Below are 27,746 nucleotides of genomic sequence, written 5' to 3'. Positions count from 1 at the left end.
TGTGAATTATGATTCATAGAGTGAAAGACATTGCCATTTCTGTGGCTTCAAATACTGAGGTTGTCTGGTCATCTGTTTTGCTAAAGTTGAGTTTTGTTGCTCTGCCTCATGTATGGGAATCTACTACAGTGACTGTATAAAGCTCTTCATGGTTTGAATTGTGTCCACCTAAAAGATATTAAAATCCTAACTCCCAGTACCTGTGAATGTGACCTTATTTAGAAATAGGGTCTTTGTAGATGATCAAATTAAAATGAAGTCTATGTTTATATGAAAAGGAGAAGTGTGGTCATAGAGACACAAGCACACAGGGGAGAATGCCATGCATAGATTGGAGTTATGCTGCCACAGTCTAAGAAACTACAAGATACTAGAAGGGTGGCCTCAAACTCATCCTTCTTTAGTGCCTTTGGAGAGAGCATGGCCCTGCTAACACCTTGATATCAGATTTTTGACTTCAGAACTCCAAGACAATAGATTTCTGTTGTGTAAGCCATTCAGTTTGTGTTACTTTGTTACAGGAGTTCTAGAAAACTAACACAGGTCTATTAATTAGAAATTTATAATTTTCATAGTTGTTGCCTTTTGGCATTCTGTGTTACAATTTCTGTATAAGAAGATTTTAAAAAGAGGTTTGGAGGGAGTACAAACTATCTAAGCCAAATACTAGAAGGAATTAATTCAGAAAGAGAAAGAGCCACTTAGGCTGATAAATATGCTGAGGCTTTCGGTCTATGACACTTACCAATATTTGATGTGTCTGGTTCATGGCAGTTACCTGTAATTATGAGATGTAAAACCCTGTTGGGCTCAGGTATGACTGGAAAGTGCCTGTCATTTATTTATTTATATTTCTATTAAAGCTTAGTATATTTAATGTGCCAATATTGAGAGTAATAAAGATAAAGCTATGAGTCAAAGTCTGTCAAGAAATTGGTAATAAAAATACTTTTGTGGGTGATACAGCAATTTCATCCACTCACATCCAATTGAAAGGCCCTCTCACAGAGACCCAGATAATCCAAAGGCTGTGCCTTTTGACATGTACATATTTTCCCTTTCATTATAATTGCCCTATTGGCCAGTGTGTGAGTGCTATTTTTTTTTTGTTTGTTCGTTCGTTTGTTTTGTTTTCCCTCTGGGAGCAAGTTTTCCTAAAAAAGGAGGAGAAGACTGCAAAGTTCTTTTCTTGAGTGTAGAAATGCCATCATGAATAAAGAAATTAAAAAAAAAATTCTACTATTTCTGGTGTGATCTGTAGTTGCAATTACACAGTGCAGCTTAGCAGCTTGATTAAATTACATATGAGTATATCAGGGTGAAGATGCCCCTGTCCATGGAGATATAGCTGGGAAGGAACTTTATGGATAAGTTAGAGCAAATCTGAAAAGTGAGGAGGCCTGCCTAAACCCTCTTTCATGCCATGAAAATTACTGTTTGGTGTTAGTTTCTGAACCAACAAGATGTGACTCATGATTTCTAAAAAAAAAGTCTTAAAATTATGTGCTTGCAAAATAATGTGAACCAATTCCCCTTAATGGAAAAAATTAGCTGATACACATGTAAGACTTATAAACAGGGTGCAAAGTCAAATACTAGTGCATACCTGCTGTGTATATGGACTTTACTAGACCCTATGAGCAATACAAGGAGTAACACAAGTTAGGTGTCAGCTCACAAGAATCTCAATAGCTGTTTGAGAAGTCAGGACAGTAGTGAAAATGCTAACAGAAGACTGGGTAATATACAATCTGAGCCAGGTGGATGATACAGCAGATAGTGAATGCTATGGGCATTCAAAAGAAGTAAAGTTTGCATTAATTCAACCATTTGTTCATTCATTCTTTTGATCAGTCAGCAAATATTTACTGGGTGTCAATTATATGCCATGTAGTGGCCTGAGTGAGGGAGACAATTTAATATGCTCATAGCCCCTCATATGTATATAGCAGTCTAAGTTTACAATCACATACATAATCTTACCTTCTCATTTGAACTTTAACCCCATTGTACAGATGAGGAAATCAAGACTCATCATTCATATAGCCAAGCTACCTAATTCAAATGAAGATTAGAGCTAGACCTCAGGTTTGAAAAAAAATTTGGAGATGAGGTATTAAGTCTGGGTGCTTGAGAGTCCTATGAACTGAAATAGAGTCAGGTGAGTGTGTATTTAAGGGAGATGGGGGATTTTATTTAAACTATGTTGAGTTAGAAGTAATGGCGAGATGACCATGTGATCTATCTACTAGGCCTTTGAAGATGTAGGGCTACATCTTTGACAGACAAAGATTCAGGAGTCATCCTTGTAGAAAAGAGGGTTGAAGTATTCATAGAAATTGATGAGTTCTCTAGAAGAAGAAGTATGGATATTTGGGCAAAAGTTCCAACCTTGTGAAAAGCCTGTATTTGGAGTGGAAAGAATTGACAGGAAGAGTCACCAAAAAGACAAAGATGAGGAAGAATGTCAGAGAACACTGCTCCATCTCAGAAGTTGACAAGATGACACTTACTGAAAGTCACAAGGAGTACAAAGAGAAAGAGGGTCAAAAAGGGACTTTTAGGACAGCAACGACAAGCTGATTTGTGGTTCTTGGGAATGCAGGTTCGGTGAAAGGGGGGAGCCGAACTAGATTATGTTGAGATGGGACCATAGTGAGGATTGAAAGCAGTGGGTATAAACTGCTCAACTGGGGAAATTTAAAAAGTTTGAGTGTGACATGTCTCAAGTGAAAAAATAATTCTCTAATGTTGTTTTAACACATTGTCCAAAGACTCTAATAAGATTAATAATATCCTGCTAATGAAATGAAAGCAGCATTCTACTTTCCTGACTCCTTTAACTGCTCTTACTGCAAAGTTGGCAGACTGCTTTGGGGAATTATCTGAAATATGATTCCTATTAGATTCAGAATTTAGTTATCATTATGGTACAGAAAGTAAGGCATAGAAGAACAAAATCAAACAAAGGTCCCCCTCTGCCAGGTCAGGGAGAAGAGAACTGCTCGATGATGCTCTTCCCTACAGGGCCATTGCCTTTGTTGGTCACCAGTTACTCCCACTGCCCAGAAAATCTCAGCACATGGTGGGCACTTAACAATATGGACTGAATGGAATGCAGATGTGTTGATTATGGAAATAATAATTTTATTGTATGTACTTTTCTTGGAACTCTTTCAGCAGGAATTACCTGGTGGTATCCAGCACTGAAGGCATGAAGGCAATGTTTTCAACCAAAAGGCCAACATAAATAACAGAGAGCTAACTACAAAAATGAAGACTTCATGAAGTTAATGGCTTTCTGTCATTCTCCAACTTATCACCTTTCTGAAGGCTTTGAGAGCTTAGATGCAGAAATTTTTCAGGTGGGTAGAGTTTAGTTGATGCTGTGACCCAAAGCAAATTAGACATTTTCTGTTACTCCTCCCAGAAACACCAAGTCATTTTTTATTTATTTATAGTTTATACTCCACCTCTTCCTAAAGGAATTTGATGTGCCATACAAAATTATATTAATGTAAAAGTTACAATTAGGTTTAGAAAGAAAGAGTAGAGCAGCATGCATCTGAAAGGGACAGAAGGAGGACATGCTTCCAGATTGCTAAAATGAGCCCTTTTCTGGAATTGGACTTTGAGCTTACCTGTTATCTGTGTTTCCTAACAGCTGAGGCAAAGCTGATGTAGTTTGGGTATCATTTTTATCGTTGGTTAAAACATCACTCACATGCCTCTGGAATCAAACCCTTCCCAGGAACCACTCTAGGAGGAATTTGTCACGTAGTTTGGAGAACAATGGTTTAAGAACAATGTTGCACAATGTTCAACAAAGCCTATTTTATGTTGCCTTCTACAAAGGTTAAAGTGATAACATTAAATTCAGCCTCAGAGAAGATATTTCCACTTCAGCATGGGGGAGGGTGGTTGCCAGATAGCTAATCATCTTCTTTAAAAATGTTTATGGACTCTTTAATGATAAAGTAATTCATTTAGATGAATTTAAAAGCAAAGTTATAATAAAATAAAGTTCATTTGTAATTTTGACACCACTGTTAATATTTTGATATACTGCCCATGATGAATAAATACATGTGTCTAAACATATAAATACAAATTTATGTATGATTTATGGGTATATATAGGTATAAATATGAGTACATATGGTGTTTATAAACTTTTAGAATTGAGGTATACGTAGACATAGTTTTACATTCATTTTCTGTTTAATATTAAATCATGACCATTTACCCATAAAAACTATTTTAATGGCCAGTAATTCTTTATGTAAATAAATCATAATTCATTCAACTGTTTCTCAGTTGTTGGAAAATTTATATTTTATTTTTTTAAGGAAATTATCACTTTGTGGTTTATATATTTGTTGGAAATATTTTCATAGTTCATCGTTTGCCTTTTAGTTAACTCTTTTTGCTACTGGAAATTTTAATTTTTATTTAGTTGATCATCTTTGTTATGATTTTTTAAAATTTATTTTTTATTTATCATTATAAAATGTAGCTGATTTTCATGGCTCTTTACCAATTCTTCCTTTTCCCCCTTCCGTCTTCCTCTTTCCTGCCCCCATCAGCATCAGATCTGTTTTCTTCTCTTCACAAGTTCAAGGAATTATTGTAATTGCTGACTTTTTTCTATTTATTTGTTTGTTTACTTATTTATTTTTATTAGCTCCCACATATAAGCGAGAACATGCAGTATTCCTCTTTCTGCGCCTTGCTTATTTCACTTCACATAATTTTTCTCTAAATTCCTCCATGTTGCTGTGAATGGTAGTATTAAATTCTCTTTTATAGAAAAGTAATATTACATTGCATAGATATACCACATTTTTCCTTATCCACTTATCTGCTGATGGGCATTCAGGCTGGTTCCAACTCTTGGCTGTCATAAACAGGGCTGCAATAAACATGGGAGTGCAGGTATCCCTTCGATATGATGATTTCCAGTGGAATAGCTGGATCATATGGCAGTTCTATCTGAAGTTGTCTGAGGAAACTCCATACCATTTTCCATATGGCTGCACCACTTTACAGTCCCACCAGCAGTGTAGCAGTGTTCCCCTTTCTCTGCATCCTCGCCAGCATTTGTTATTCTCAGTCTTTTGGGTATTAGCCAGCCTAACCAGCGTGAGATGATATCTCAGTGTCGTTTGCAGATGATATCTGCAGTTCCCGAATGCTGAGTGATATGAACATTTTTTCACATGTCTGTTAGCCATTATCTTCCTTTGAGAAATGCCTATTCAGCTCCTTTACCCATTTTTAACCATGTTACTTGTTTTTTTTTGCCATTGTTTGAGTTCCTTGTATATTCTGGATATTAATCCTTTGTCAGATGCATATTATGCAAATATTTTCTCCCACTGTGTTGGTTGTCTTTTTGCTCTGTTAATTGTTTCTTTTGCTGTGTAGAAGCTTTTTAGTTTGATATAATCCCATTTATTTATTTTTCCTTTGGTCGCCTGTGCTTTTGGGGCCATATTCAAAAACTCTATGCCCAGTCCTACTTCCTGAAGTGTTTCCCATATGTTTTATTTTAGGAGTTTTATCATTTCAGGATGTATATTTAATTCTTTAATCCATTTTGAGTTGATTTTGGTATATGGTGAGAAGTATGGGTCTAGTTTCATTCTTCTTCATATGAATGTCCAGTTTTCCCAGCACCATTTATTGAAGAGGCAGTCTCTTCCCCAGTGTGTGTTCTTTGTTCCTTTGTCAAAAATCAGATGGCTGTAGATATATGGTCTGGGTTCTCTAGTCTATTTCATGGGTCCATGAGTCTGTTTTTATGTCAATACCATGCAGTTTTGGTTCCTGTAGCCTTGTAGCACAATTTGAAGTCAAGCAGTGTTGTGCCTCTGGCTTTATTTATTTATTTATTTTGCTCAGGATTGATTTGGCTATTTGGGGTCTTTTGTTGTTCCATACGAATGTTAGGATTAGTTTTTCCATTTCTGTGAAGACTGTCATTGGTATTTTGATGGGGATTGCATTGAATCTGTAGATCACTTTGGGTAGTATAAACATTTTCACAATGTTAATTTCTTCCAATCCAAGAGCTTGGAGTATCTTTCAATCTTCTCATGTCCTGTAAATTCTCTCAGCAGTGGTTTGTAGTTCTCATCAAAGAGATTTTTCATATCCTTGGTTAACTTTATTCCTAGGTATTTTATTTTTTTGGTGGCTATTGTAAATAGGCTAGCTTTCTTGATTTCTTTTTCTGTTAGTTCACTGTTGAAGTATTAAAATGCTACTGATTTTTGTGTGTTGATTTTGTATCCTGCAACTTTGCTGAAATCATTTATCAAGTCTGGGAGGTTTTTTTTGTAGAGTCTCTAGGCTATTCTATACATAGGATCTTGTCATCTGCAAACAGGGACGATTTGACTTCATCTTTTCCAGTCTGGATACCCTTTATTTCTTTCTCTTCCCTGATTGCTCTGACAAGTACTTCCAATACTATGTTGAATAGGAATGGTGAGAGTGGGCATCCTTTTCTTGTTCCTGTTCTTAAAGGAAAAGCTTTCAGTTTTTCCCCATTCAGGATGATATTGGCAGTGCATTTGTCATATATGGCTTTAATTGTGTTGAGATACTTTCCTTCTATAACTAATTTGTTGAGAGTCTTTATCATGAAGGGATGTTGAATTTTGTCAAATGCTTTTTCAGCATCTGTTGAGATAATCATATGGTTTTTGTCTTTTATTTTATTGACATGGTGTATCACATTTATTGACTTGCAATGTTGAACCATCCTTGCATCCCTGGGATGAATGCCATTTGATCAAGGTGTATAATTTTATGTATATGTTGCTGTATTCTATTAGCTAATATTTTATTGGGGATTTTTGCATCTATGTTTATCCAAGATATTGGTCTGGAGTTTTCTTTTTTTTGTTGTATCTTCATCTGGTTTTGGTATCAGGGTGATGTTTGCCTCATAGAATGAGTTTGGGAGAATGGCTTGTTTTCATTTTTTGGAATAGTTTGTAGAGAATTGGTATTAATTCTTCTTCAAAGGTTTTGCAGAATTCTGTAGTGAAGCCATCTGCTCAACAACAAAACACTGCATTCAACCATCATTATAAAACACACCTGCAAGAGGAACTCCCCCTCCACTAACCACACTCTAAAGTACTAGAAAAAGTAACTTCTGAACCTAATGACTAAACACCAATGGCTCTCTTTCTTGCTCTTTCATACTAGAAATATGAAAAAGCAAGAAAATATGATACTATGAAAGGAATATAGTAATTCTCAAATACCAGATCCTATAGAACAGGAAGTCCTTGAAATGACTGAAAAAGAATTTTGAGGAACAATTCTAAGGAAAATTCAATTCAATGACATACAGGAAGACTCAGTTAGATGACACGGCAAAATGAGAAAAAGTATGCAGGACCTGAAGGAGGAAATGTACAAAGAAATTAATGCCCTGAAAAAGAATGTAGCAGAGCTTGTGGAGCTGAAGTATTCATTCAACAAAATAAAAAATTAAAACAAACAAAAAATCCCACAACACAGAGCTTCAACAGCAGGCTAGAACAAGAAGAGAACATTTCTGATCTTGAAGACAGCCTTTTCAAAAAAACTCAGGCAGGCAAAAAAAAAAAAAAAAAAAAAGAAAAAGAAAAAAGAAAAGAAAAAAGAAAAGAAAAGAAAAAGAAAAAAAGAATTTTAAAAACCAAAGAAAGTCTTAGATAGCAGACAACCTTAAGCCCTCAAATATCCAAATCCTGGGTTTTCCAGAAGAAGAGGAAAAAGAAAAAGGCATTGAAAACATATTCAATGAAATAATATTGGAAAACTTCCCAGGTATAGGGAGAGATATGGGTCTTCAGATCCAGGAGGATCAAATATCCCCAAACACATTCAACCCCAAAATATCCTTTCCAAGACATGTTATAGTCAAGTTGGCAAAACTCAAAGAAAGAATCTTAAAAGCTATGAGAGAAAAGTGTCAAATCACCGATAAGGGAGCCCCTATCAGACTAACAGCAGACTTTTCATCAAAAACCCTAAAAGCCAGAAAAAAATGGGAAAATATATTCAAAATACTAAAAGACTAAAATTGCCAGCCAAGAATACTATACACAGCAAGGCTATCCTTCCGAAATAAAGGACAAATAGTACAAATCCCAGACAAACAAAAACTGATGGAGTTCACCATCGCATGATCAACCTTACAAGAAATTCTCAAGGGAGTACTGTGCCTGGTACCTGACAAACAACCATCACTACCATGAATACTCAAGAAAGAACAACACTCACCAGTAGAACAAAAATCTAAACAATTAAGAGAAAAGAAGTTTATCTGCCATCTCAACAAACAAACACTGAAGACAAAGAGTAAATCAGAAAGAAAGGAACAAAACATAGTTAAAACATCCAAACAAAAATCAGTAAAATGCCAGGACTAAATCAACACCTTTCAGTAAAAGGATTAAATTCCCCACACAAAAGACACAGACTGACTGATTGGATTAAAAAGATGGACCCAACAATATGCTGTCTTTAGGAGACTCACCTCACTTGTAAAGATGCACATAGACTAAGAGTGAAAGGATGGAAAAATATATACTATGAAAATAGAAACAAAAAAAGAGCTGGAGTAGCTATTTTTATATCAGATAAAATAGGCTTTAAGCCAAAAATCATAAAAAGACATAAAGAAGACCACTTTATAATGATAAAGGGATCTATCCAGCAAGAAGACATAACAATCTTAAATATACATGCACCCAACATCAGAGTAGCCAGATAGGTAAAGCAAACACTATTAGACCTAAAGAAAGAGATAGACACTAATACCATAATAGTAGGGGATTTGCTATGATTTTATTCTTTGGGTATTATTATTTTTATCTATAAAGTCTTACTTCCCAGATTCAGTTATTTACTCAGCTTTGGAAAGCTGAAATTTAGCTAGGGTGGTGATTGTCCCTACTAAAGCTTAGACGTAGCCAAGCTATTATTTTTAATAAGAAAAATATAATAGTCTCAGTCAGAAGGATATAACTTTAAATAGTATAGAGGGAAAACCTTGATCAGAAGGATAAAGTCCTGTGTTACTAGGTAAACTTTCCCTTTACGTTTCCTTCTTTGCAAATATACTTAGAAATGCTGGTGCCACTCCAAAATTCTATGAATGTGTTTCTAAATTTGATTCTAGTTCTTTTATGATTTCATCTCTTATGCTAAAGTCTTATTCATTTGGATCATTTAACTTGGTACATGCTGAGATCTAATTTGTTTTGTTTCAAAATGACCCTGACTCTCAATACCATTTATTAAAAAGTTTTCCTTTCTCACTGATCTGAAATGATTTTTGCTAATGCTGCTACACTCTATTTGTTAGTGCCCCCCACACACTCAATATATATAACCAAAATTGTGTGTTTTGCTTTATCCTTACATCTTTGTCTCTTATATTTTGCCAAAAATTTAATATTGGGAATGTACTGACTTCATTAAATGTTTTCAAAAATAGTACTCCACATTTCTTAGTTCTTTAAAATGGTTTATAGAGCATGTGAAATACCTCTTCCTTAATACTTGAAGAATCTCACTTATAAGACTGTTGTATTCTAGAGCCTTCCTTGAAGACAATTCTTAAAATTTTAAAAATAATTTCCATAGCCATGAGCCTATTAAGACATTTTGCTTCTACTGAGTTCTTCTTAGTCATTTATATTTTCTCATATAACTGTTGATCACACACATATTTAAAATTTTATATTTAAAAATATTTGTATAAAAATTTGTACACAATAATTGTATATTCTCTCATAATTTTAAATGTTCCTATGTTTCTTGATTATATATGTTTTCTCATTACTAATTATGTTGTTTTTTCTCTTCTAAATTTATCAAAGGGTACTATATTTTACAAAGAATCAACTTTTGAAATTTTAAAATCAATTTCTATTTTCAAATTTATTCAATTATTTTAATTATTCTAAGTTTTTTCTTCCCACGTTCCTTAGATCTTGTCTTATTCTTCTGACTGTTTGAGTTTAAGTAAAACATTGAAGACTGCCTTTATTAATAAATTTGGCCATGTAGCTGGAGTTTCTATTTTTATTTTAATCCTTATTATTTTCTAAATCGGTGTTGTTCAAGTGACATGTATTGACACATTTAAAAATGTTGACATTAAACTGTATTAGAAGAATTGAGTTGGTTTCAGAAAATTTATTAAAATACTTTCATTCTTTTTTAAATACAGTAGAGTAATAGGTGTAAAGTTCAAATTAGCTGATCTGTATAACTTTGATATATGAAAGATATCACGGGTAAGCTACTTTATCCTAAGTCATTCTGAAAAGGTAATTTTTCACACTTTTGTTTTAATTTTATGTTAGCTTTGTTAGAAATTTTTAATTGAGCTGAAACAAGCTAAAGTGTCTTGTCTTTAAAATAGGGATTTAAGTTTTGTTTTTGCTTTGTTTTCTTGTTTCTTCATTTGCTTTTTTATACAACAATTCTTTTGGAGGGAGGATTTCTATTTCAAGTATTTTTGAAATTATTGTAAATTTTAAAATACAATTATTTCGAAGATTTACATTGTGTTACACCTTTGACTAATGGCTACACTTCTATTTACTCAAAAAATGTTCCTCAAGTTTTTTTTCTTTATCATCAAAATCTAATGCAACTGTATCTTTTGAATCACTTTCTCTGTGTCAACTGAGAAATTTAGCATGACCTTAATCATTTTCCCTTTTAATATAATTTGTGTTTTATACTCTGATTTTCATAATTTCTGTTTTTCGAATATTATGTCTATTTTCTTCCAGAAAATTTTTTCTTAATGTTCAGTTTTATCTTATTTTTAATAATTATTTAAACTCAATTATATTTTAAGTGCTTTTAGTATCAAATATTAATCTTTAAAAAAAAAAATTAACCTCCCAATCTTGGTTTTTAAATTTGGATTCATCCCATGGTAGAAACATGTCTTCAAGTAATTTTTTAAAAAAATTGTGGGTGATACATTTTCCTCAATATGTCTGCATTTTATAATAACTTTTTATTTCCTTCAGGCCTGAATGACAAGTTGGCTTAGCATAACATCCTTAGCTCACCAACTATTTTCTTTCAAAATCCTGTGGTTGCTTTTTCTCATTACCTCTTGGCATTTCACATTGCAAAAGAAGAGTCTGAAGGCAGCCCCGTTTTGATTTCTGTTAGTAACATGTGTTTTCTGGTGGATTTCTTGTTAGATGGTTTTGTTTATTCTTGTAAGTCCAACATTTTGTCATTCGGATTTCTTTTCAGTAATTTGTGCTAGGCTTCTTTCAACTTAAGAGTCATCTTTGACAATGATGTCCATATTATCTGATCACAAATTCCTGTTGATTTTTTTTACCTATATTATCTCTGGAATCTTGCTCTGCTCTTTAGTCATCCATGGTCAATCCACTGTTATCCCTTCCCTGGACTCTTACTAGCTTTTGTCTTGCTTCTATAGAAATCTACACACTGTAGTCGGGGGAATTTTTTCCCTCCAAATACCAATCTGTTCACATCACATATCTGCTTAAGTTACCTTAAAGACTTTTAGATAAAGAGCAAACTATTTACTACATGAATTTACTACAGAATTTTTCAAACTGCAGGTGGAAATCCATTAATGAGTCATGAAATCAATTTGCTAGATCATAAGAGTTAAAAATTGTTATACACATGAAATGTAAGATAAATACAAATAAGATAAATACACGATAAATAAACCTAAACAAAAGATTTCATTGTGATCTACTCTTACTATGAGAAAAGCACTCCGATATGTTCTATTTTCTGTTTTTTCACGTTTCTTTTTTAATGCTCTCATGGTCTGGCAAACTAATTTCCCTCTATATATACATATAGGTATGTATACTGCCATGTGGTGTAGAAAGTTATTCTTACCATAGATCATGGTGTAAAAACATGGCTGAAGTTTCTGACCTCTAGTGCCCTGCATGGTCTACCTCTGCCTACATCCCCATTGCCATCTCATACATGTTCCTCTTGACTGCAGTCCTCTTGTCTTACTGGCCTTCTGTTTCTCAACCATGTTCCTCAACCATGCTATGCTCACTTTTACTAAAGGGCTTTGCATATGTTATTCTCTCTGCCCAGGACTCTCAGTTTCTCTGGTTAAGTCCCACTGCCTCTCAAACCTCACAAGTTCCTCAGGGAAACCTTCTTTGACCTCCCTGCTGGTCACATCCCCCATCACATGCCCTCATAACACCACCTACTCTCTTATCCTGGTTGTAATGTTATATGTAGTCATATGATTATTTGTCTGTCTTTCCCAGTCATCCACAAAGGCAAGGATATGGCATATGTCCCTATTTGTTTTATTTATCCTCAGTGTATTTTGTAGAATAGAACCTTAATAATTATTTGTACAGGTACATGATAAAGAAATGCATATTCATGCATTGTTTTGTCTTAGTTTGCAAAGACTGTTTTTCATTATATTTTTGGTTCTGCTTTGTTTTTAACTTCTTGTTTCTTCCTAGTCTTGTATCTTCCTTGTGAACACCTACCTAGTCTTCTTATGATGGATACATTTTCTTCCTTCCTATTGGATAGATGCTTTAATAATTACTATTTTTCTCTGCATTCAGAAATAACATCTCAATCTATTTTTCTTATCAATTATCACTGCATTTAAACTGTATAAATTCTGGTTGTTGTTGTTGTTGTTGTTTTACTGCTTCTACTTTTTTATTTATCTCATGTTAAGTTCTGTGGCTTGAACCTGTTCTATTTTTAGTTTCACTCTGTTATCTTTAATTTCAGTCTGTTCACTCCTTATTACTTTCTGTTCCTTTAATATATAAACCATTTCTTTTATTCTATTGAGGGCACCAAGCTGTTCTCTAAAAATTTCTTTTGTTTTTACTATAACTTGATTTACAAAGTTTATTTATTTTTTTTAAGACTCAGGAAGATGCTCTCACTTGTGCTTCAGGATCTCTTTTCCTTCCTTCCTTCCTCTCTCTCTCTCTCTCTCTCTCTCTCTCTCTCTCTCTCTCTCTCTTCCTTGCTTTCAACAGTTTGTGTGTGCTACTTAGTGTCCACTTGGGAGCTTTACATTATCAGATATCTAGCTATAGGACAACATGATACACAAAATACCTAGCCCAAATACAATTATCTAACAAGGCTTTGTTGGTATGAGATGGAAACTTCTTCTGTTTCACAGTTTATTTCTCTGATGAACATTACAATTTCTCAGTATGTTTATGGACTTATTGGATGGGAATGTGGAGATGGATGGGAGTTTATATTTTGGCTGATTCAGAAATTGGGCAGAACATTGATAGAGAGGCCCAGCTCATTTCTAAGGTTAATGGAGAATGTGCCTTTCTGAGTTGGGGGACAGACATTGGTGTGTGTTAAAGTTCCTTGTCAGCCCACTTCCTAGTTGGGAGGTTCATACTGTTTAATGAAGTAAAGCATGGATAGATGAGTGCTTGTTTCTGAAACCAGCTCCATTGTGTTTGTAGCTAGACAAAATTCCTTATATATGAAGACAACAGGTTATCTAACCATCTTAGTTTTTATTATATGCATTTTCTATTTTGTATGTTTTCATGTATATTATGCGATGAAATTAAAATTATGACATTGAATTTCAAAGTCAAGTTCACAGACTGACTATTCTTAAATTTAAGAGGATAAAGGAATTAACTGTTTGGTGTCAGGCAGGAAATTATACTTACAGTCTCTTTTAGGATTAGTTGTCTAAACTGGATTGGGAATGCTTTACTTACCCATCTTAGGCAGATGCTAAACATGTCTACAACAAAGGATCTTTTCTTGGGATATTTTTATTTTATGAAGATGATTGTATGTTGTAATTGTAGATCCCCCCCCCAACCCAAGGGGCTTTTTGGAATCTACAAGATATAAAGAACTTGTGCTGTGAAGCAATAAAAATGTTAACAATTTCCTTAGTACCTTTATTTACATGAATTCCCCAAGGCAATAAAACTTAGTGTTTAAAATTACCAGATTGTCCTATTTCTTCTAATATTCTTTGTAATGTCTCAAGTAACAAGATATTTTTATTGTTATATGTCCATTTATACATAGCTATATAAGTTTATCACCTAACAAATAATGATTGAGTATGTGGGAATTTTTCTGTTTGGGTTTTCTCGTTCCTTGCTGTATTTGTCAGTCTGATGCTAGGCTGTGACATCCTGGGGTTGTCTAGCTTTTAATGGTTATTTATGCTTTATCATTTCTTTTTCAAAAATCTCACCATGGGCAACAACTTCCTAAAATATTTTTACTTACTCTTGTCACATGTTATTGAGCCTTCCATTCAGAACTATCTTTTAGAAACAGATATGAGCTTAATGAGTCATTTCGTGATTTAAGGCAGAATGAATTTGATAACTTTGGGAAAATTATTCAAGGGGAAAGAGGAGACTGTGTTTTTCCCTATGGATATTGTTAAATCAAGACATGGGATAGCCAGTGGGTTTGGTCAAGATTGGTTTCAGCCTATCTTCTATCCGATATATGTTTTTAAAAGAAACTATTTTCCCCACAATTTGGAATAAAGAGCTGTTAATTCTTTTCTTTGTTATTAATCTTTAGTGGTAGTAGTAGAAATTGTCTTTCCATCCTAACCAGCTTAGGCCAGTTTTTTAGCTTGCTGTAATAAATATGTGGTGATGGTTTCAACAGTGTTAATGAAATTCATATTAAGTTTTAGAGGGAAATCATTTCACATTTTGGCACTTCCAGGTGAGGATACTACAATGGGATGAGTTTGAATATTTAATAATAATGACCTCTGAAAAATACACGTGAAATTACATTTAGATTTATCACAGAGATTGCATTTAATATTGTGAAGTTATATTGATAAATGAACTTAAGAAACTATGTTTCTTTTTTCATCCACTTTGCAGAGAAAGGCCTGGAGAGAATATGAGCTGAATGATCTAATAAATTTAGATTTTCTGTAGAAGAAAACTTGGATAAGCCATTGACACCACTTGTGTTACCTACCAGCATTGTGCTATTATCTAATGAATATTTGAAGAATGTAATGTTCAGTTATCTATTAAATTGATTTCATGCAAAAAGAAACTGTATCTTGTCCATCAATGTATACACATTGAGACTTATATTAAAGTCTTCTGGAAATTGGATCAGTACAGAGAACAGTATAGTTTTATTATATTGATTCAATAGCTTGTGATATTAGCTGAAATTCGGTGTGCATTAAATTATTATTATTTTTCTATTAGCCTGGATTGTAAAGGGGCCTGAGAGTTTTGATGTGGTAAAATTGTTTTCATGGATACTTCAGAGATTAAGATGTTTCATTTACTTTCTATATTGCCATATCCTGAGAAACAATACTTAGTAACTCTAAAATGTGATCAAGGACACAGAGTCAAAGGATATCCATTTACTTATTTCTTGGAGGTTAGATTATAAAGTCCTACAGTTATTGGGTTATTAATTGTGTCTTTTCTATTCTTGGAATTTACCAGGCCCAGTTGGTATGGACTGAGATAAAGCATAATAACACAGTTATTTTATTAGAACAATTAATGGGTTTCATATTTAATTGCATCTAAGGAACAGGAGGATTTGAAAAAAAAAGTTAGCTGAGGCACCAATTAATTATTGGCTTTATTTGGGGAGATTGGTGTTTGATGAAAGTCTGTGTGAAGTAGTGGATGGCCAAACAGAAAGAAACTTGATAAAATATATATATGTACAAAGGAACAGATTATCTTTGAAGTGTTGTCACATCTAAGTTCACAAATGGAGCAAAATTCCCAATCCAGTGTGTGCTCAGCGTAAATGGACAGGACATTATAGTGATTAGAAACTTCAGGGAGCAATAATAATATTATTCACATCACGATTCCCATTTAGATTCTACGTATCAGTCTGTTTTGCAACATTTTTAAGAATTTTTATTTATTTAAGGACTTGTTTAAGTATTTATGTATTAGTACTCTTAGAAAGATATAAAGGGGATTTAGAATATAATTCTCTTTTATATCCTTTATGGAAATATAGGGCCTGGAAGAATGAGGGTTTGCATTTTGTGAGACCTCATAAAGTCTTTGAAATTATAACTAGGTGTTGGTTGTTGCAGCCAGTATTGGACTCTTCCAGATGAAGATTGGGATAATCCCACAGATTTAGAGCAGACTTCAACCTAAGGACCATGTTGAGGTTCTAGCCAATCCTAAGCAGTATCTTTTCATTTACAGGAGAAGAAATAGGAGAAAAGTGAGGAGTTCAAACAGTAAGAGATTTCTTTAGAAGTGCTATCATTTGAAAGGTAGACAGGTTTTCCTTCATGTATTTTGAAAGCTAGACAAATGTTTTTAGGTTTATTATAAAAGTTGACAATTGTTAGCCACCACATATTGAGGAGGCACCCAAGCAAGCAGGAGAACAGGCCAGCCACTCACCAGACCCCTGCCCCATCCATGAAAAAAGAAGGACCCTGCAAAATGCTGCTGCTAATGGGGGAGGCACCCAGGCAGGAAGGAGAACAGGCCAGCCATCCACCCAAGCCCTCCTCGCCTGTGCAGAAAGCAGGACCCCCCAATGATACACTGCTGCTGATGGGGGAGGTACCCAGCAGAACAGGACAGCCACTTGGCCAGGCCTGCCCCACCCACGCAGAAGGCAGGACCCTGTGCACCACTACACTGTCATAAGGCTTCACAGCTTCTGCGGAGGTGATCTACAATAGCTACCATTGTAGCTAATACTGTTGCAAGGATGGCTCACTGCCTTAATAACATCCATGACCACTGGGCAGGTGGCACACTCACATTTGACTTCATTAACACAAGGAGAGTCACTGGACGAGCCTGGAAAAAGAGGAAGACGTCTTTGTTGTCAAAGTCCACTCCAGAGTAATAGAAGAAGCAACTGATCTACCAGATGACCAAAAATCAATGTAGAGATAATAGAAATATGAAAAAAAAAAATCAGAAAATATGATGCCACCAAAGGAATTCAGTAACTCTCAGGTACCAGACCCTATAGAACAGGAAACCCTTGAAATGACCGAAAAGGAATTCCAACTAACTATCATAAGGAAACTCAATGAGATAAAAGAGGACTCTGTAAAACAACACAATGAAATGAGAAAAAATATCCAGGTATAAAGGCTGAAATTTACAAAAAGATTTATACCTTACAAAATAATGTAGCAGAACTCCTGGAACTGAAAGACACATTCAATGAAATAAAAAAACACAACCAAGAGCTTAAGAATCAGATTATAACAAGCTGAAGAATATCTGAAATTGAAGAAGGTCTTTGTGAAATAATTCAGGCAGATAAGAAAAAGAAAAAAGAATTTTAAAAAAATGAGGAATCTCTAAGAGAGCTAGCACACAACCTTAAGTGCACAAACATCTGAATCGTGGGTGTTTCTGAAGGGGAGGAGAAAAATAAAGGCATTGAAAATCTATTCAATGAAATAATAATGGAAAACTTCCCAGATATAGGGAGAGATACAGACTTCAGATCCAGGAAGCTCAAAGATCCCCAAACAGTTTCAATCCAAAAAAATCCTCTCTGAGACACAGTATAGTCAAATTGGCAAAGCTCAAAAACAAAAAGAGAATCCTAAAAGCAGCACGAGAAAAGCATTAAGTCACTTATAAGGGAGCAATCATCAGACTAACAGCAGACTACTCAACTGAAACTCTATGGGCAAGAAGAAAATGGGATGACATATTTAAAATACCAAAAGAAAAAAACTGCCAGCCAAGAATACTATATCCATCAAAGCCATCTTTCAGAAATGAGGAAGAAATAGTGCATTTTCCAGACAAACAAAAACTGTGAGAGCTCATCACCACACAACCAGTCCTGTAAGAAATTCTCGAGGGATTCCTGCATCTGGAATCTGTAAAACAGTAGTCACTACTGCAAATACACAAGTAAGAATAAAACCAACCAGTAAAACACAAAGGGAAATGAGAAAGATGAAAGTAAATCTTACCACCTCAAAAAACTCCCACAAACATGGAAGAACCAATAATCAAGGGAGAAGAAAGGAACAAATGATACTCAAAATATCTAAGAAAAAAAGACATAAAATACCAGGAACAAGATATTTCTCAATAACAACCCTAAATGTAAATGGATTAAACTCTCCACTCAAAAGACACAGACTGATGGATTGGGTCAAAAGCAAGACTAAACTATGTGCTGTCTTCAAGAGACTCATCTCACCAGTAAAGATGCACACAGGCTAATAGTGAATGAATGGAAAAAGACATACCATGCAAATGGAAACCAAAAATAGCAGGAGTAGGTATTTTTATATTGAATAGAATTGACTCTATACCAAAAACCATAAAAAGAGACAAAGAAGGCCACTGTATAATGATAAAGGGATTGATCCACTGAGAAGACATAACAATCATCAATACATAAGCACCTAACACTGTAGCATCTAGATATATAAAGCAAACACTATTAGACCTAAGGAAAGAGATAGACACAATATGATAATAGTGAGGGACTTGAACACTCCCCTCTCATCATTGGTCAGATCATCCAGAAAACAAATCAACAGAGAAACACAGGATTGAAACTATATTTAGGCCAATTGGACAAGGCAAGTAATTACAGAACAATTCATCCAAGAACTACAGAATGTACATTCTTCTCATCAGCACACAGAACTTTCTCCAAGATATACCACGTTAGGTCACAAGTCAAATCTCAAAAACTTTAGAAAAATAGAAATCATCTCAACTATCTTTTCAGATCACCATAGATAACAACTAGATATTAATAACAAAAATCTGGATTCTATACAAATACATGGAAATTAAACAGGCTTCTGAATCACCTATGGGTCCAATAAGAAATTAAACAAGAAATCAAAAAATTTCTAGAAAACAATTAAAATGAAGACACATCATATCAAAACCTGTGGGTTACTGCAAAAGCAGTATTAAGAGGGAAGATTATAGCAATAAATTCTTACATTAAAAAAGTAGAAAGATTTCAAGTAAACAACCTAGTTTTACTCCTAAAAGAATTAGAACAATTAATTCCCATAATTAGTAGGTGGAAAGAAATAATTAAGATTAGAGCAGAAATAAATAATATAAAGACTCAAAAACAATACAAAAGGTTAATAAAATGAAAAGTTGTTTTTTTGAGAAGATAAAGAAAACAGACAAACCACTAGCTAGGTTAACAAAAAAAAAAAAAAAAAAAAAAAAAGAAGAGAGAACACCCAAATAAAAATCAGAAATGAAAAAGGAGACATTACAACTGATTCCAAAGAAATACAAAAATTAATTAGAGACTATTATAAACAACTATATGCCCACAATTTGAAAATCTGGAGGAAATGGATAAATTTCCAGACACATACAAACTACCAAGACTGAATCAAGAAGACACCAAAAACCTGAACAGACCAATAAAAGCAATGAGATTGAAGCAGTAATCAGCAATCTCCCGACAAAGAAAAGCCCAGGACTGGATGGCTTTATTGCTGAATTCTATCAACCATTTAAAGAGGAATTAATACCAACTCTCTTCAAACCATTCAAAAAAATTGAAACAGAGGCCACTCTCCCAAATTCATTCTATGAGGCCAGCATCACCTTGATACCCAAATCAGACAAATACACATCAAAAAAGAAAACTACAGACCAATATCTCTGATGAACATAACACAAAAATCCTCACTAAAATATGAGCAATCCGAATACAGCAACATATTAACAAAAATATACACCATGATCAAATGGGATTCATCCCAGAAAAGAAAGGATGGTTCAACGTACAGGAGTCAATAAATGTGATGCACCACATCAACAAAATGAAGGATAAAAAAAACATATGATTATCTCAATAGATGCTGAAAAAGCATTTGACAAAATGCAACATCCCTTCATGATAAAGACTCTCAACAATTTAGGTATAGAAGGAAAGTATCTCAACATGATAAAAACCATCTGTGACAAGCCCATGACCAATATCATCCTGAATGGGGAAAAACTGAAGGCTTTTCCCTTAAGAACAGGAACAAAACAAAGATGCCCACTCTCACCACTCCTATTTAACATAGTACTGGAGGTACTAGCCAGAAAAATCAGGCATGAGAAAGAAATAAACAGTATCCAGATTGGAAAAGATGAAGTAAAACTGTCCCTGTTTGCAGATGACATGATCCTATATATGGAAGAACATAAAGTCTCTATCAAAAAGCTCTTAGACTTGGTTAATAATTTCAGTAATGTTGCAGGATACAAAATAAACCTCCCAAATCAGTTGCATTTATATTCTCCAACATTGAGCTAACAGAAAGAGAAATTAAGAAAGTAAGCCCACTTGCAATAGTCACCAAAAAAGTAAAATACCTAGGAATCAATTTAACCAAGGAGGTGAAAGATCTGTACAATGAGAACTAAACACTACTATTGTTAGTAAAATATTTCTAGAAAGAAATTAAAGAAAACACAAAAAGATGGAAAGACATTCCATGCTCTTGGGTTGGAAGAATTAACACTGTGAAGATGTCCACACTACTCAAACTGATCTACAGATTCAATGCAATCCCCATCAAAATATCAGTGACATCTTTCACAGAAACAGAAAAAAAAATCCTAAAATTCATATGGAACAACAAAAAACCCCAAACAGCCAAAACAATCCTATGCAATAAATAAATAAATAAATAAAGTCAGAGGCATAACACTGCTTGACTTCAAATTATACTACAAAGCTACAGTAACCAAAACACATGGTACTTGCATAAAAATAGACACTCAGACCAGTGAAACAGAAGAGAACCCAGAAATTAACTCACAGACTTACAGCCAATTGATATTTGACAAAAGAAACAAAAACATACATTGGGGAAAAGACCGCCTCCTCAGTAAGTGGTTCTGGGAAAATTGGATATCCATAGGCAGAAGAATGAAACTAGACCTACACCTTTCACTATACACCAAAACAACTCAAAGTGGATTAAAGACTGAAGTATAAGACCTAAAACTGTAAAATTACTAAGGGAAAATATAGAGGAAACACTTCAGGAACTAGGACTGGGCACAGGCTTTATGAACAAGTGCCCAAAAGTGCAAGCAACAAAAGGAAAAATAAACAAATGGGACTATCAAACTAAAAAGCACAGTGAAGGAAATAATCAACAGAGCAAAATGACAACCTACAGAGTGGGAGAAAATATTTGCAAGCTATACATCTGACAAGGGATTAATATCCAGAATATATAAGGAACTCGAGCAATTACAGAGTGAAAATCCAAATAACACAATTAAAAAATGGGCAAAGGAGCTGAATAGACATTTTTCTAAGGAAGACATACAAATGACCAATAGGCACTTAAAAAAAATGCTCAATATCACTAATCATCAGGGAAACACAAATTAAAATCACATTGAGGTATTACCTCACTCCAGTTAGACTGGCTATAATCAAAAAGACAGAGAATAACAAATGCTGGCGAGGGTGTGGAGAGAAGGAAACACTCCTGCACTGTTAGTGGGACTATAAATTAGTACAACAACTATGGAAAACAGTATGGAGATTTCTCAAACTACATATAGATCTACCAATGATCCAACAATCTCACTTCTAGATTTATACCCAAAGGAATGGAAATCATCATGTTGAAGGGATACCTGCACTCTAACATTCATCACACCTCTGTTTACAATAGCCAAGATATTGAACCAATCTAAATGTCCATTGATGGATGACTGGATATGGAAAATGTGGTATATATATACACCATGAATACTACTCTACCATAAAAAAGAATGAAATTCTGCCATCTGGAGAGACATAGATGAGCTTGCAGAAAATTATGTTGAGTGAAATAAGCCAGGCAGAGGAAAAAATACCACATGTCCTCACTCATAAGTGGGAGCTAAGAGAGAAAGAAGGAAGGAAAGAAACATAATGGTGTGTTGGACTTGCAGAGGGAGAGAGCATACCCAGGGTTGCAGAGTGGGGTGGGGGATTAATTGGGTAGGGGACATGAGGAATAATCTCATTTTGTGGTAATGGGCATGCTGCCAGTATTGATCTGGCCATCACATCTTGTGCACAAGTGGTGACTGTCAGCTTAGTACTCCATGAATATACCAATAAAAAAAAAAGTTGACAATTGTGAAAAGGACTCTAGTAACAAAGTTAAAGATCCCATGTTATGCCTCATTGCAAATCTCATAGATTCAGGACCCTGTTTTTTTTTTTTTCCTCCTCTAAGATCAGACTTGTGGAGGGAGGCACAACCCTCTGGCTCATCCTTCGCCACAGCTTCCCACTCACTTCCTTTGGGTTGAGAAGGCTTAGTGATGGAAAAAAGATTTAACTCACTGGGAGGCAAATGAAACTTGATTTGGGGCCCCAAAATTCAAAATGCCAAAGAGATTATGTAGCAGATACCTTAAGACAATTTGAGAAATTAATGTTGGATCTCCTCAACGTCACAAAGGGTATAATTTCTCAAAAGTCAAATATTGTCTAGAATACAAGCGAGACAACCTACGAGTAGGAGCACAAAGGTAGAAGTTCAGAGATTTTCCTCCCCTTTATCCAAAATGTACCTGAACTTCAAACTAGAATCCAGAGGTTTCCTCATTTTCTTCCAGAAGGATGCCAGACCACCTACCACGAACAGATGCAGCTGCCATCATCTGGTCTCTTGCAAATTTCTATTTCCATGCTCCTCAAATACTTTTGAGAATTAGCCTCTCTCAGTCCAATAATGTCCACCTCAGGGCCCCAGATATTATAGACTTGTATACTGAGTTTTTCAATCCATCAAGTTCATCTCAGGGCCCCAAATATTATAGACTTGTATACTGAGTTTTTCAATCCATCAAGTTCATCTCAACTGAAGATCAAATATGTTTGGCCAATGGTATGATTGGGTTTTGATTTTCCCTACTCAGAATAAAAATTTGTCTCCCCTTAACTCAGCTTCATTCTTTAGCTAGTCTCTCTTGGATAATAAGCATGACAGAAGCATTTCAGTCAGGGAATTTTAACTTGATTGGTTTTAGCAGACATCCAAATGAGAAATGCAGGATATCAATAGCATAGCTGGTGCTTGGGTTTATGGTTGCAGTGAAAAGAGAAGAAACGGGAACAGTGTGGCTTCTGATATCAGAGGTAGGCCCACTGATTTCTTTACAGTTTTTCTCTTTTGATGTAGCATTAATACACAATGAAATGCACAAATTTCTTTTCTTTCTTTTGGTGGCTGGCTGGTATGGGGATCTGAACCCATGACCTTGGTGTTACAAGTTTGCACCCTAACCAACTGAGCTAACGGGTCAGCCTTGAAATGCAGAGATCTTACAAAGATATTCATGCGTTTTGACAAATGTATACACTTGTGTAACCCAAGTCTAAGTCTCTTTACCATTACCTCCAAAAGTGCTGCAATGCCCCTTCCCCAGTTAGTCTCCTCTCCAACCCTCAGAGGTAACCACTGTTCCAATTTTATTCATCACAGAATAGTTTTGCCTTTTATAGAATTTCATATAATTGGAATCAGTCAGTATGTATTCTTTTGTGTAAAGCTTCTGTATTAGTTTGTTAGGGCTAACATAACAAAATACCACAGACCAAGTGACTTAGAAATATATTGCCTTAGTTCTGGAGATTACAAGTCTATGATCAGGGTTGACAAGTTTAGCTTCTTTTGAGGCCTCTCTTTGCTTGGTTTGCAGGTGGCCACCTTCTCACTGTGACCTCAGATAGTCACCCATTGCTCCATATGTTGTCTGTGTCCTAATTTCTCATTCTAAGGACACCAGCATATTGGATTAGGGCCCACCCATATGTCCTTATTTTACTCAATAACCTCTTTAAAGGCTTTGTCTTCAAATACAGTCACATTCTGAGGTCCTGAGGGTTAGAATTTCAACACAGGAATTTTGGGAGGAACACAATTCAGCCTATAACAGCTTCTTTCAATCATCAAAGTGTTTTTGAGATTCATCTATGTTGTTGTTATCAGTAGTTTTTTTTTTTAATTTCTGAGTGGTATTTCATTGTATGAATATACTATAGTTTATTTGTTCTATTACTGGACACCTCAGCTGTTCCCAGGTTTTGGTTATTATAAATGAAGTGACTTAAACATTGTTGTACAAATCTTTTTGCCAATGTACTTTTTAATTTATTTTGACTAAATACCTATGAAGGGAATTGCTGGTCATAGGAGTAGATGTTCACTTAATTTCAGTAGAGACTTCTCCAACATTTTCCCATGTGATTGCACCATTTTATATTCTCATCATCAATTTATGAGAATTGCAGTTTCTCCAAATCCTTACTGACATTTAGTTTATAGGTCTTTTTAATCTTACTCATTCTGGTGGGTATGCAGTGGTATCTCATTGTGGTTTTAATTTGCATTTCCCCCCAATGACTAATGATGTAAAATACTTTTTCTTGCACTTATTGGCCATTTTTGTGCTAGACTATTTTAATTCATATTAAATAGAGAGCATCTGGAAAAGTACAGGAGATATTTATGTGAAGCAAATGTTCTCAGTGTGTCCATCATCTAAATCCTCTAAAGACTCAGTTTTCATATTGTACCTGATGTTTGTGACCTCTTTGGCCACCCCGTATATGACTTGAATAAATGCAAGGGCGTGCGTGGCATTGACGGTGAAGAGAAAGAAGGACTGTGTGTGTGTGTGTGTGTGTGTGTGTAATAACAAATAACAAATATGTGAGAAAATGGAGAGAACTGTAATTCAAATTGGCCTAGATAACAACTGGACAGGCTGTTGGAAGACTATGATGTTAGATCTTCATCTCCCTCCACTCACCAATACAAATTCCAGATGCATAAAAATCTATTTTAATTATTTTTAATCAAATACATATTCCTGTTTATAAAGTCAGATATTTCTTATGAGTTTGGAATGGAAATATTAGTCTTTTCCTCCACCTCTCTTCTACCTTCTTCTAGGTTTTTAATTATTTTTAATCAAATACATATTCCTGTTTATAAAGTCAGATATTTCTTATGAGTTTGGAATGGAAATATTAGTCTTTTCCTCCACCTCTCTTCTACCTTCTTCTAGGTCATGTTGCTCACAGGGCAACTACTTTCAAGAATTTCATTTATGCTTAGTTTTTATTTCTGCATAATATGGCCATACGTCTGTTTCTTGGTTTATGAATTTTATAACCAACTGAACCAACCAGCCAGCATGGGTTTATGAATTTTAGACATTATCTATTAATTTCCTACCATGGTAGATTAAAGCTTATCATTCCAAGCCCCTCTCACTCCCCTCAGCCCCATCTCCCCTCAACACAGTAATATGAGAATTTTGGTTAGACCAAGACAGTGCTTAAATTATTATAACATGCAAACATTGTTTACTGCTTAGCTAAACTATAATAATAGTCAACTATAATATAATACTTGCATTTATAATCCCTCATTCAGTGAGTTTATTTGCTCAATTCTCTCCTTGAATTTCTGTCATCTAAAAGTATGAATTTCTAGACCAGGGAATGTAATGGGCAGATGACTATATTAGTCTGTATCTGTTGCTTATAACAAAATACTTGGAACTGGGTACTTTGTAAAAAAATGAAATTTATTGCTTACAATATTGGAGGCTAGGAAATCCAAAGTCCAGGGAACACATCTGGTGAAAGTCTTCTTTGGTGGTGGCTTTACAGTAGTGCAGGAGTCTCACATGGCAGAAAATGGCAGAGCAGAGAGAGAAAACTCATGTGCTCTCTTTTAAAGCACTCAGAACCATGCCTCTGGCCGACATTAAACCATCAACTTAATCACCTCTTCAAGGCTCAACCTTTCAATCACCATAATACAATTTCCCACCCTCTTAATACTGTCACAGTGGAGACCAACCTCATTAAACTTTGGGGAAGGGGACACAATTCAATCCACTGCAGTGCCAAAGGATGAAATAAGAAGAAGGGTGAGTGGAGTACCAGGGCATGCTTCAGGGCATGGGCTCCACAGATGAACAGACTTGAGAAGGAATTCCAGCTACACCTCTTGCAATGACCCTGAGAAATTTATTTAATTTTCTGAAATGTCTCAGTTTCTTCATTTAAAAAATGAGAATGATATAAATATAATTTATGGAATACCTATAAAGTACCAGGCATAATATACACACATTTCATTTAGTCCTCATATCAAAATTATTTAATCTTTGTTTTGCAGATGAGGAAACTGAAGCTCAGAGAGTTCAACTGATTTGATCAATGCTTCAAAGCTAGAAAAGTTGAGTGAAGCTGGAGTTTAAACCAACACAACAAAATTGTATTTGCAACTGTGTCTCTTATAGGGTTTCATTGACATTTATTCTTTTACTTTTTTATTATTTTTTTGACTGGTAAGGGGATCACAACCCTTGGCATGGTGTGGTCAGCACCACGCTCAGCCAGTGAGTGCACCAGCCATCCCTATATAGGATCTGAACCCGTGGCCTCAACGCTACCAGCACTGCACTCTCCCGAGTGAGCCATGGGCCGGCCCTCATTGACATTTAAATGAGATAGTGCAATTAAAGTGCTTTGCATAGCAATTAACATATAGTAGATATTCCATTGGTGACACTGTTATAAATTTTATGTAATAGTTTTCTTCTTGGTATTGACACAGGCATGATTTAGATTTCTTAACTCAGTTTATCATCTATTTTATTTTCATTTATTTATCCAAAAATACAATGAAGTTCTAGACTTAGTGGGCCATATTGACTTATAAGGAATAAATGCAAGCAAACTGTCAATTACAATTAATATTTGAGGCAAATATAGGTGCTATAAAGGCACATGGGGGTACCCAACACAATCATGGGAGAATTAGGAAAGACTTCAAAAACAATTTCTATACTGAATCCTGAAGGAAAAAAAAGAAGTACGCAGCTGAAGGGATGAGGCTAGGAGAAATAGTGGGAATATTCCAGGCACAGGGTACATCAAAAGAGACCAATAAATACCTAAAAATTAAAAACAGTTTAAAACAGCTGGGTGATGTGTAAGTGCTTGTTTTAGTTTTCTGTTTTTGTGTAACACACCGCCTCACAACTTCATGGCTTAAATTTTAAGACTTGAACAATACTTACTTCACTCATAAATCTGCAGTCTAGGCAAGGCTTAATGAGAATGTTTGCAGATGCTCCACTCACCATAGGTGTGGCTCAAAGTCTTGGAGTTGAAATCATCTGAGGATTAATTTACTTTCATGTCTGGTGCCTAGGCTGGGAAGACTCAAATTGTGAAACTGCTGGGGTTGGAAAAGCTGGGAATATTTGATTATCTCTTTCTATCTCTACATGATTTCTCAACAAAACATATTTGGTATGGTAGCTAGACTACTTACATGGTCATTCAGGGCTCCAAAGGCACAGGTCCTGAGATAAATAGGTAGATGAGAGAGAGAGAGAGAGAGAGAGAGAGAGAGAGAGAGAGAGAGAGAGAGAGAGAGAGAGAGAGAGAGAACTAGGCCAAAAGTGTAGTGACTTTATGACCTAGTATTGGAAGCTTTACAGCATCACTGCCACAGAAATTCATTCATTAGAAGTGAGTCACTAGGGCTGCACAATATTCAAGGGCAGAAAAATTAGACATCAGTTCTGTGGGGGGTGGGGAGTGGCATGCTTTTGGAACAGCCTGTGGGACTACAAATATTGCTTGGCCATTTCTGGAGATTAC

The sequence above is a fragment of the Cynocephalus volans genome, chromosome 5, assembly GCF_027409185.1.
Source record: "Cynocephalus volans isolate mCynVol1 chromosome 5, mCynVol1.pri, whole genome shotgun sequence".
NCBI classification, from domain to species: domain Eukaryota; kingdom Metazoa; phylum Chordata; class Mammalia; order Dermoptera; family Cynocephalidae; genus Cynocephalus; species Cynocephalus volans.
The sequence above is the reverse complement of the archived record's forward strand: the minus strand, read 5'-3'. Positions refer to the sequence as shown.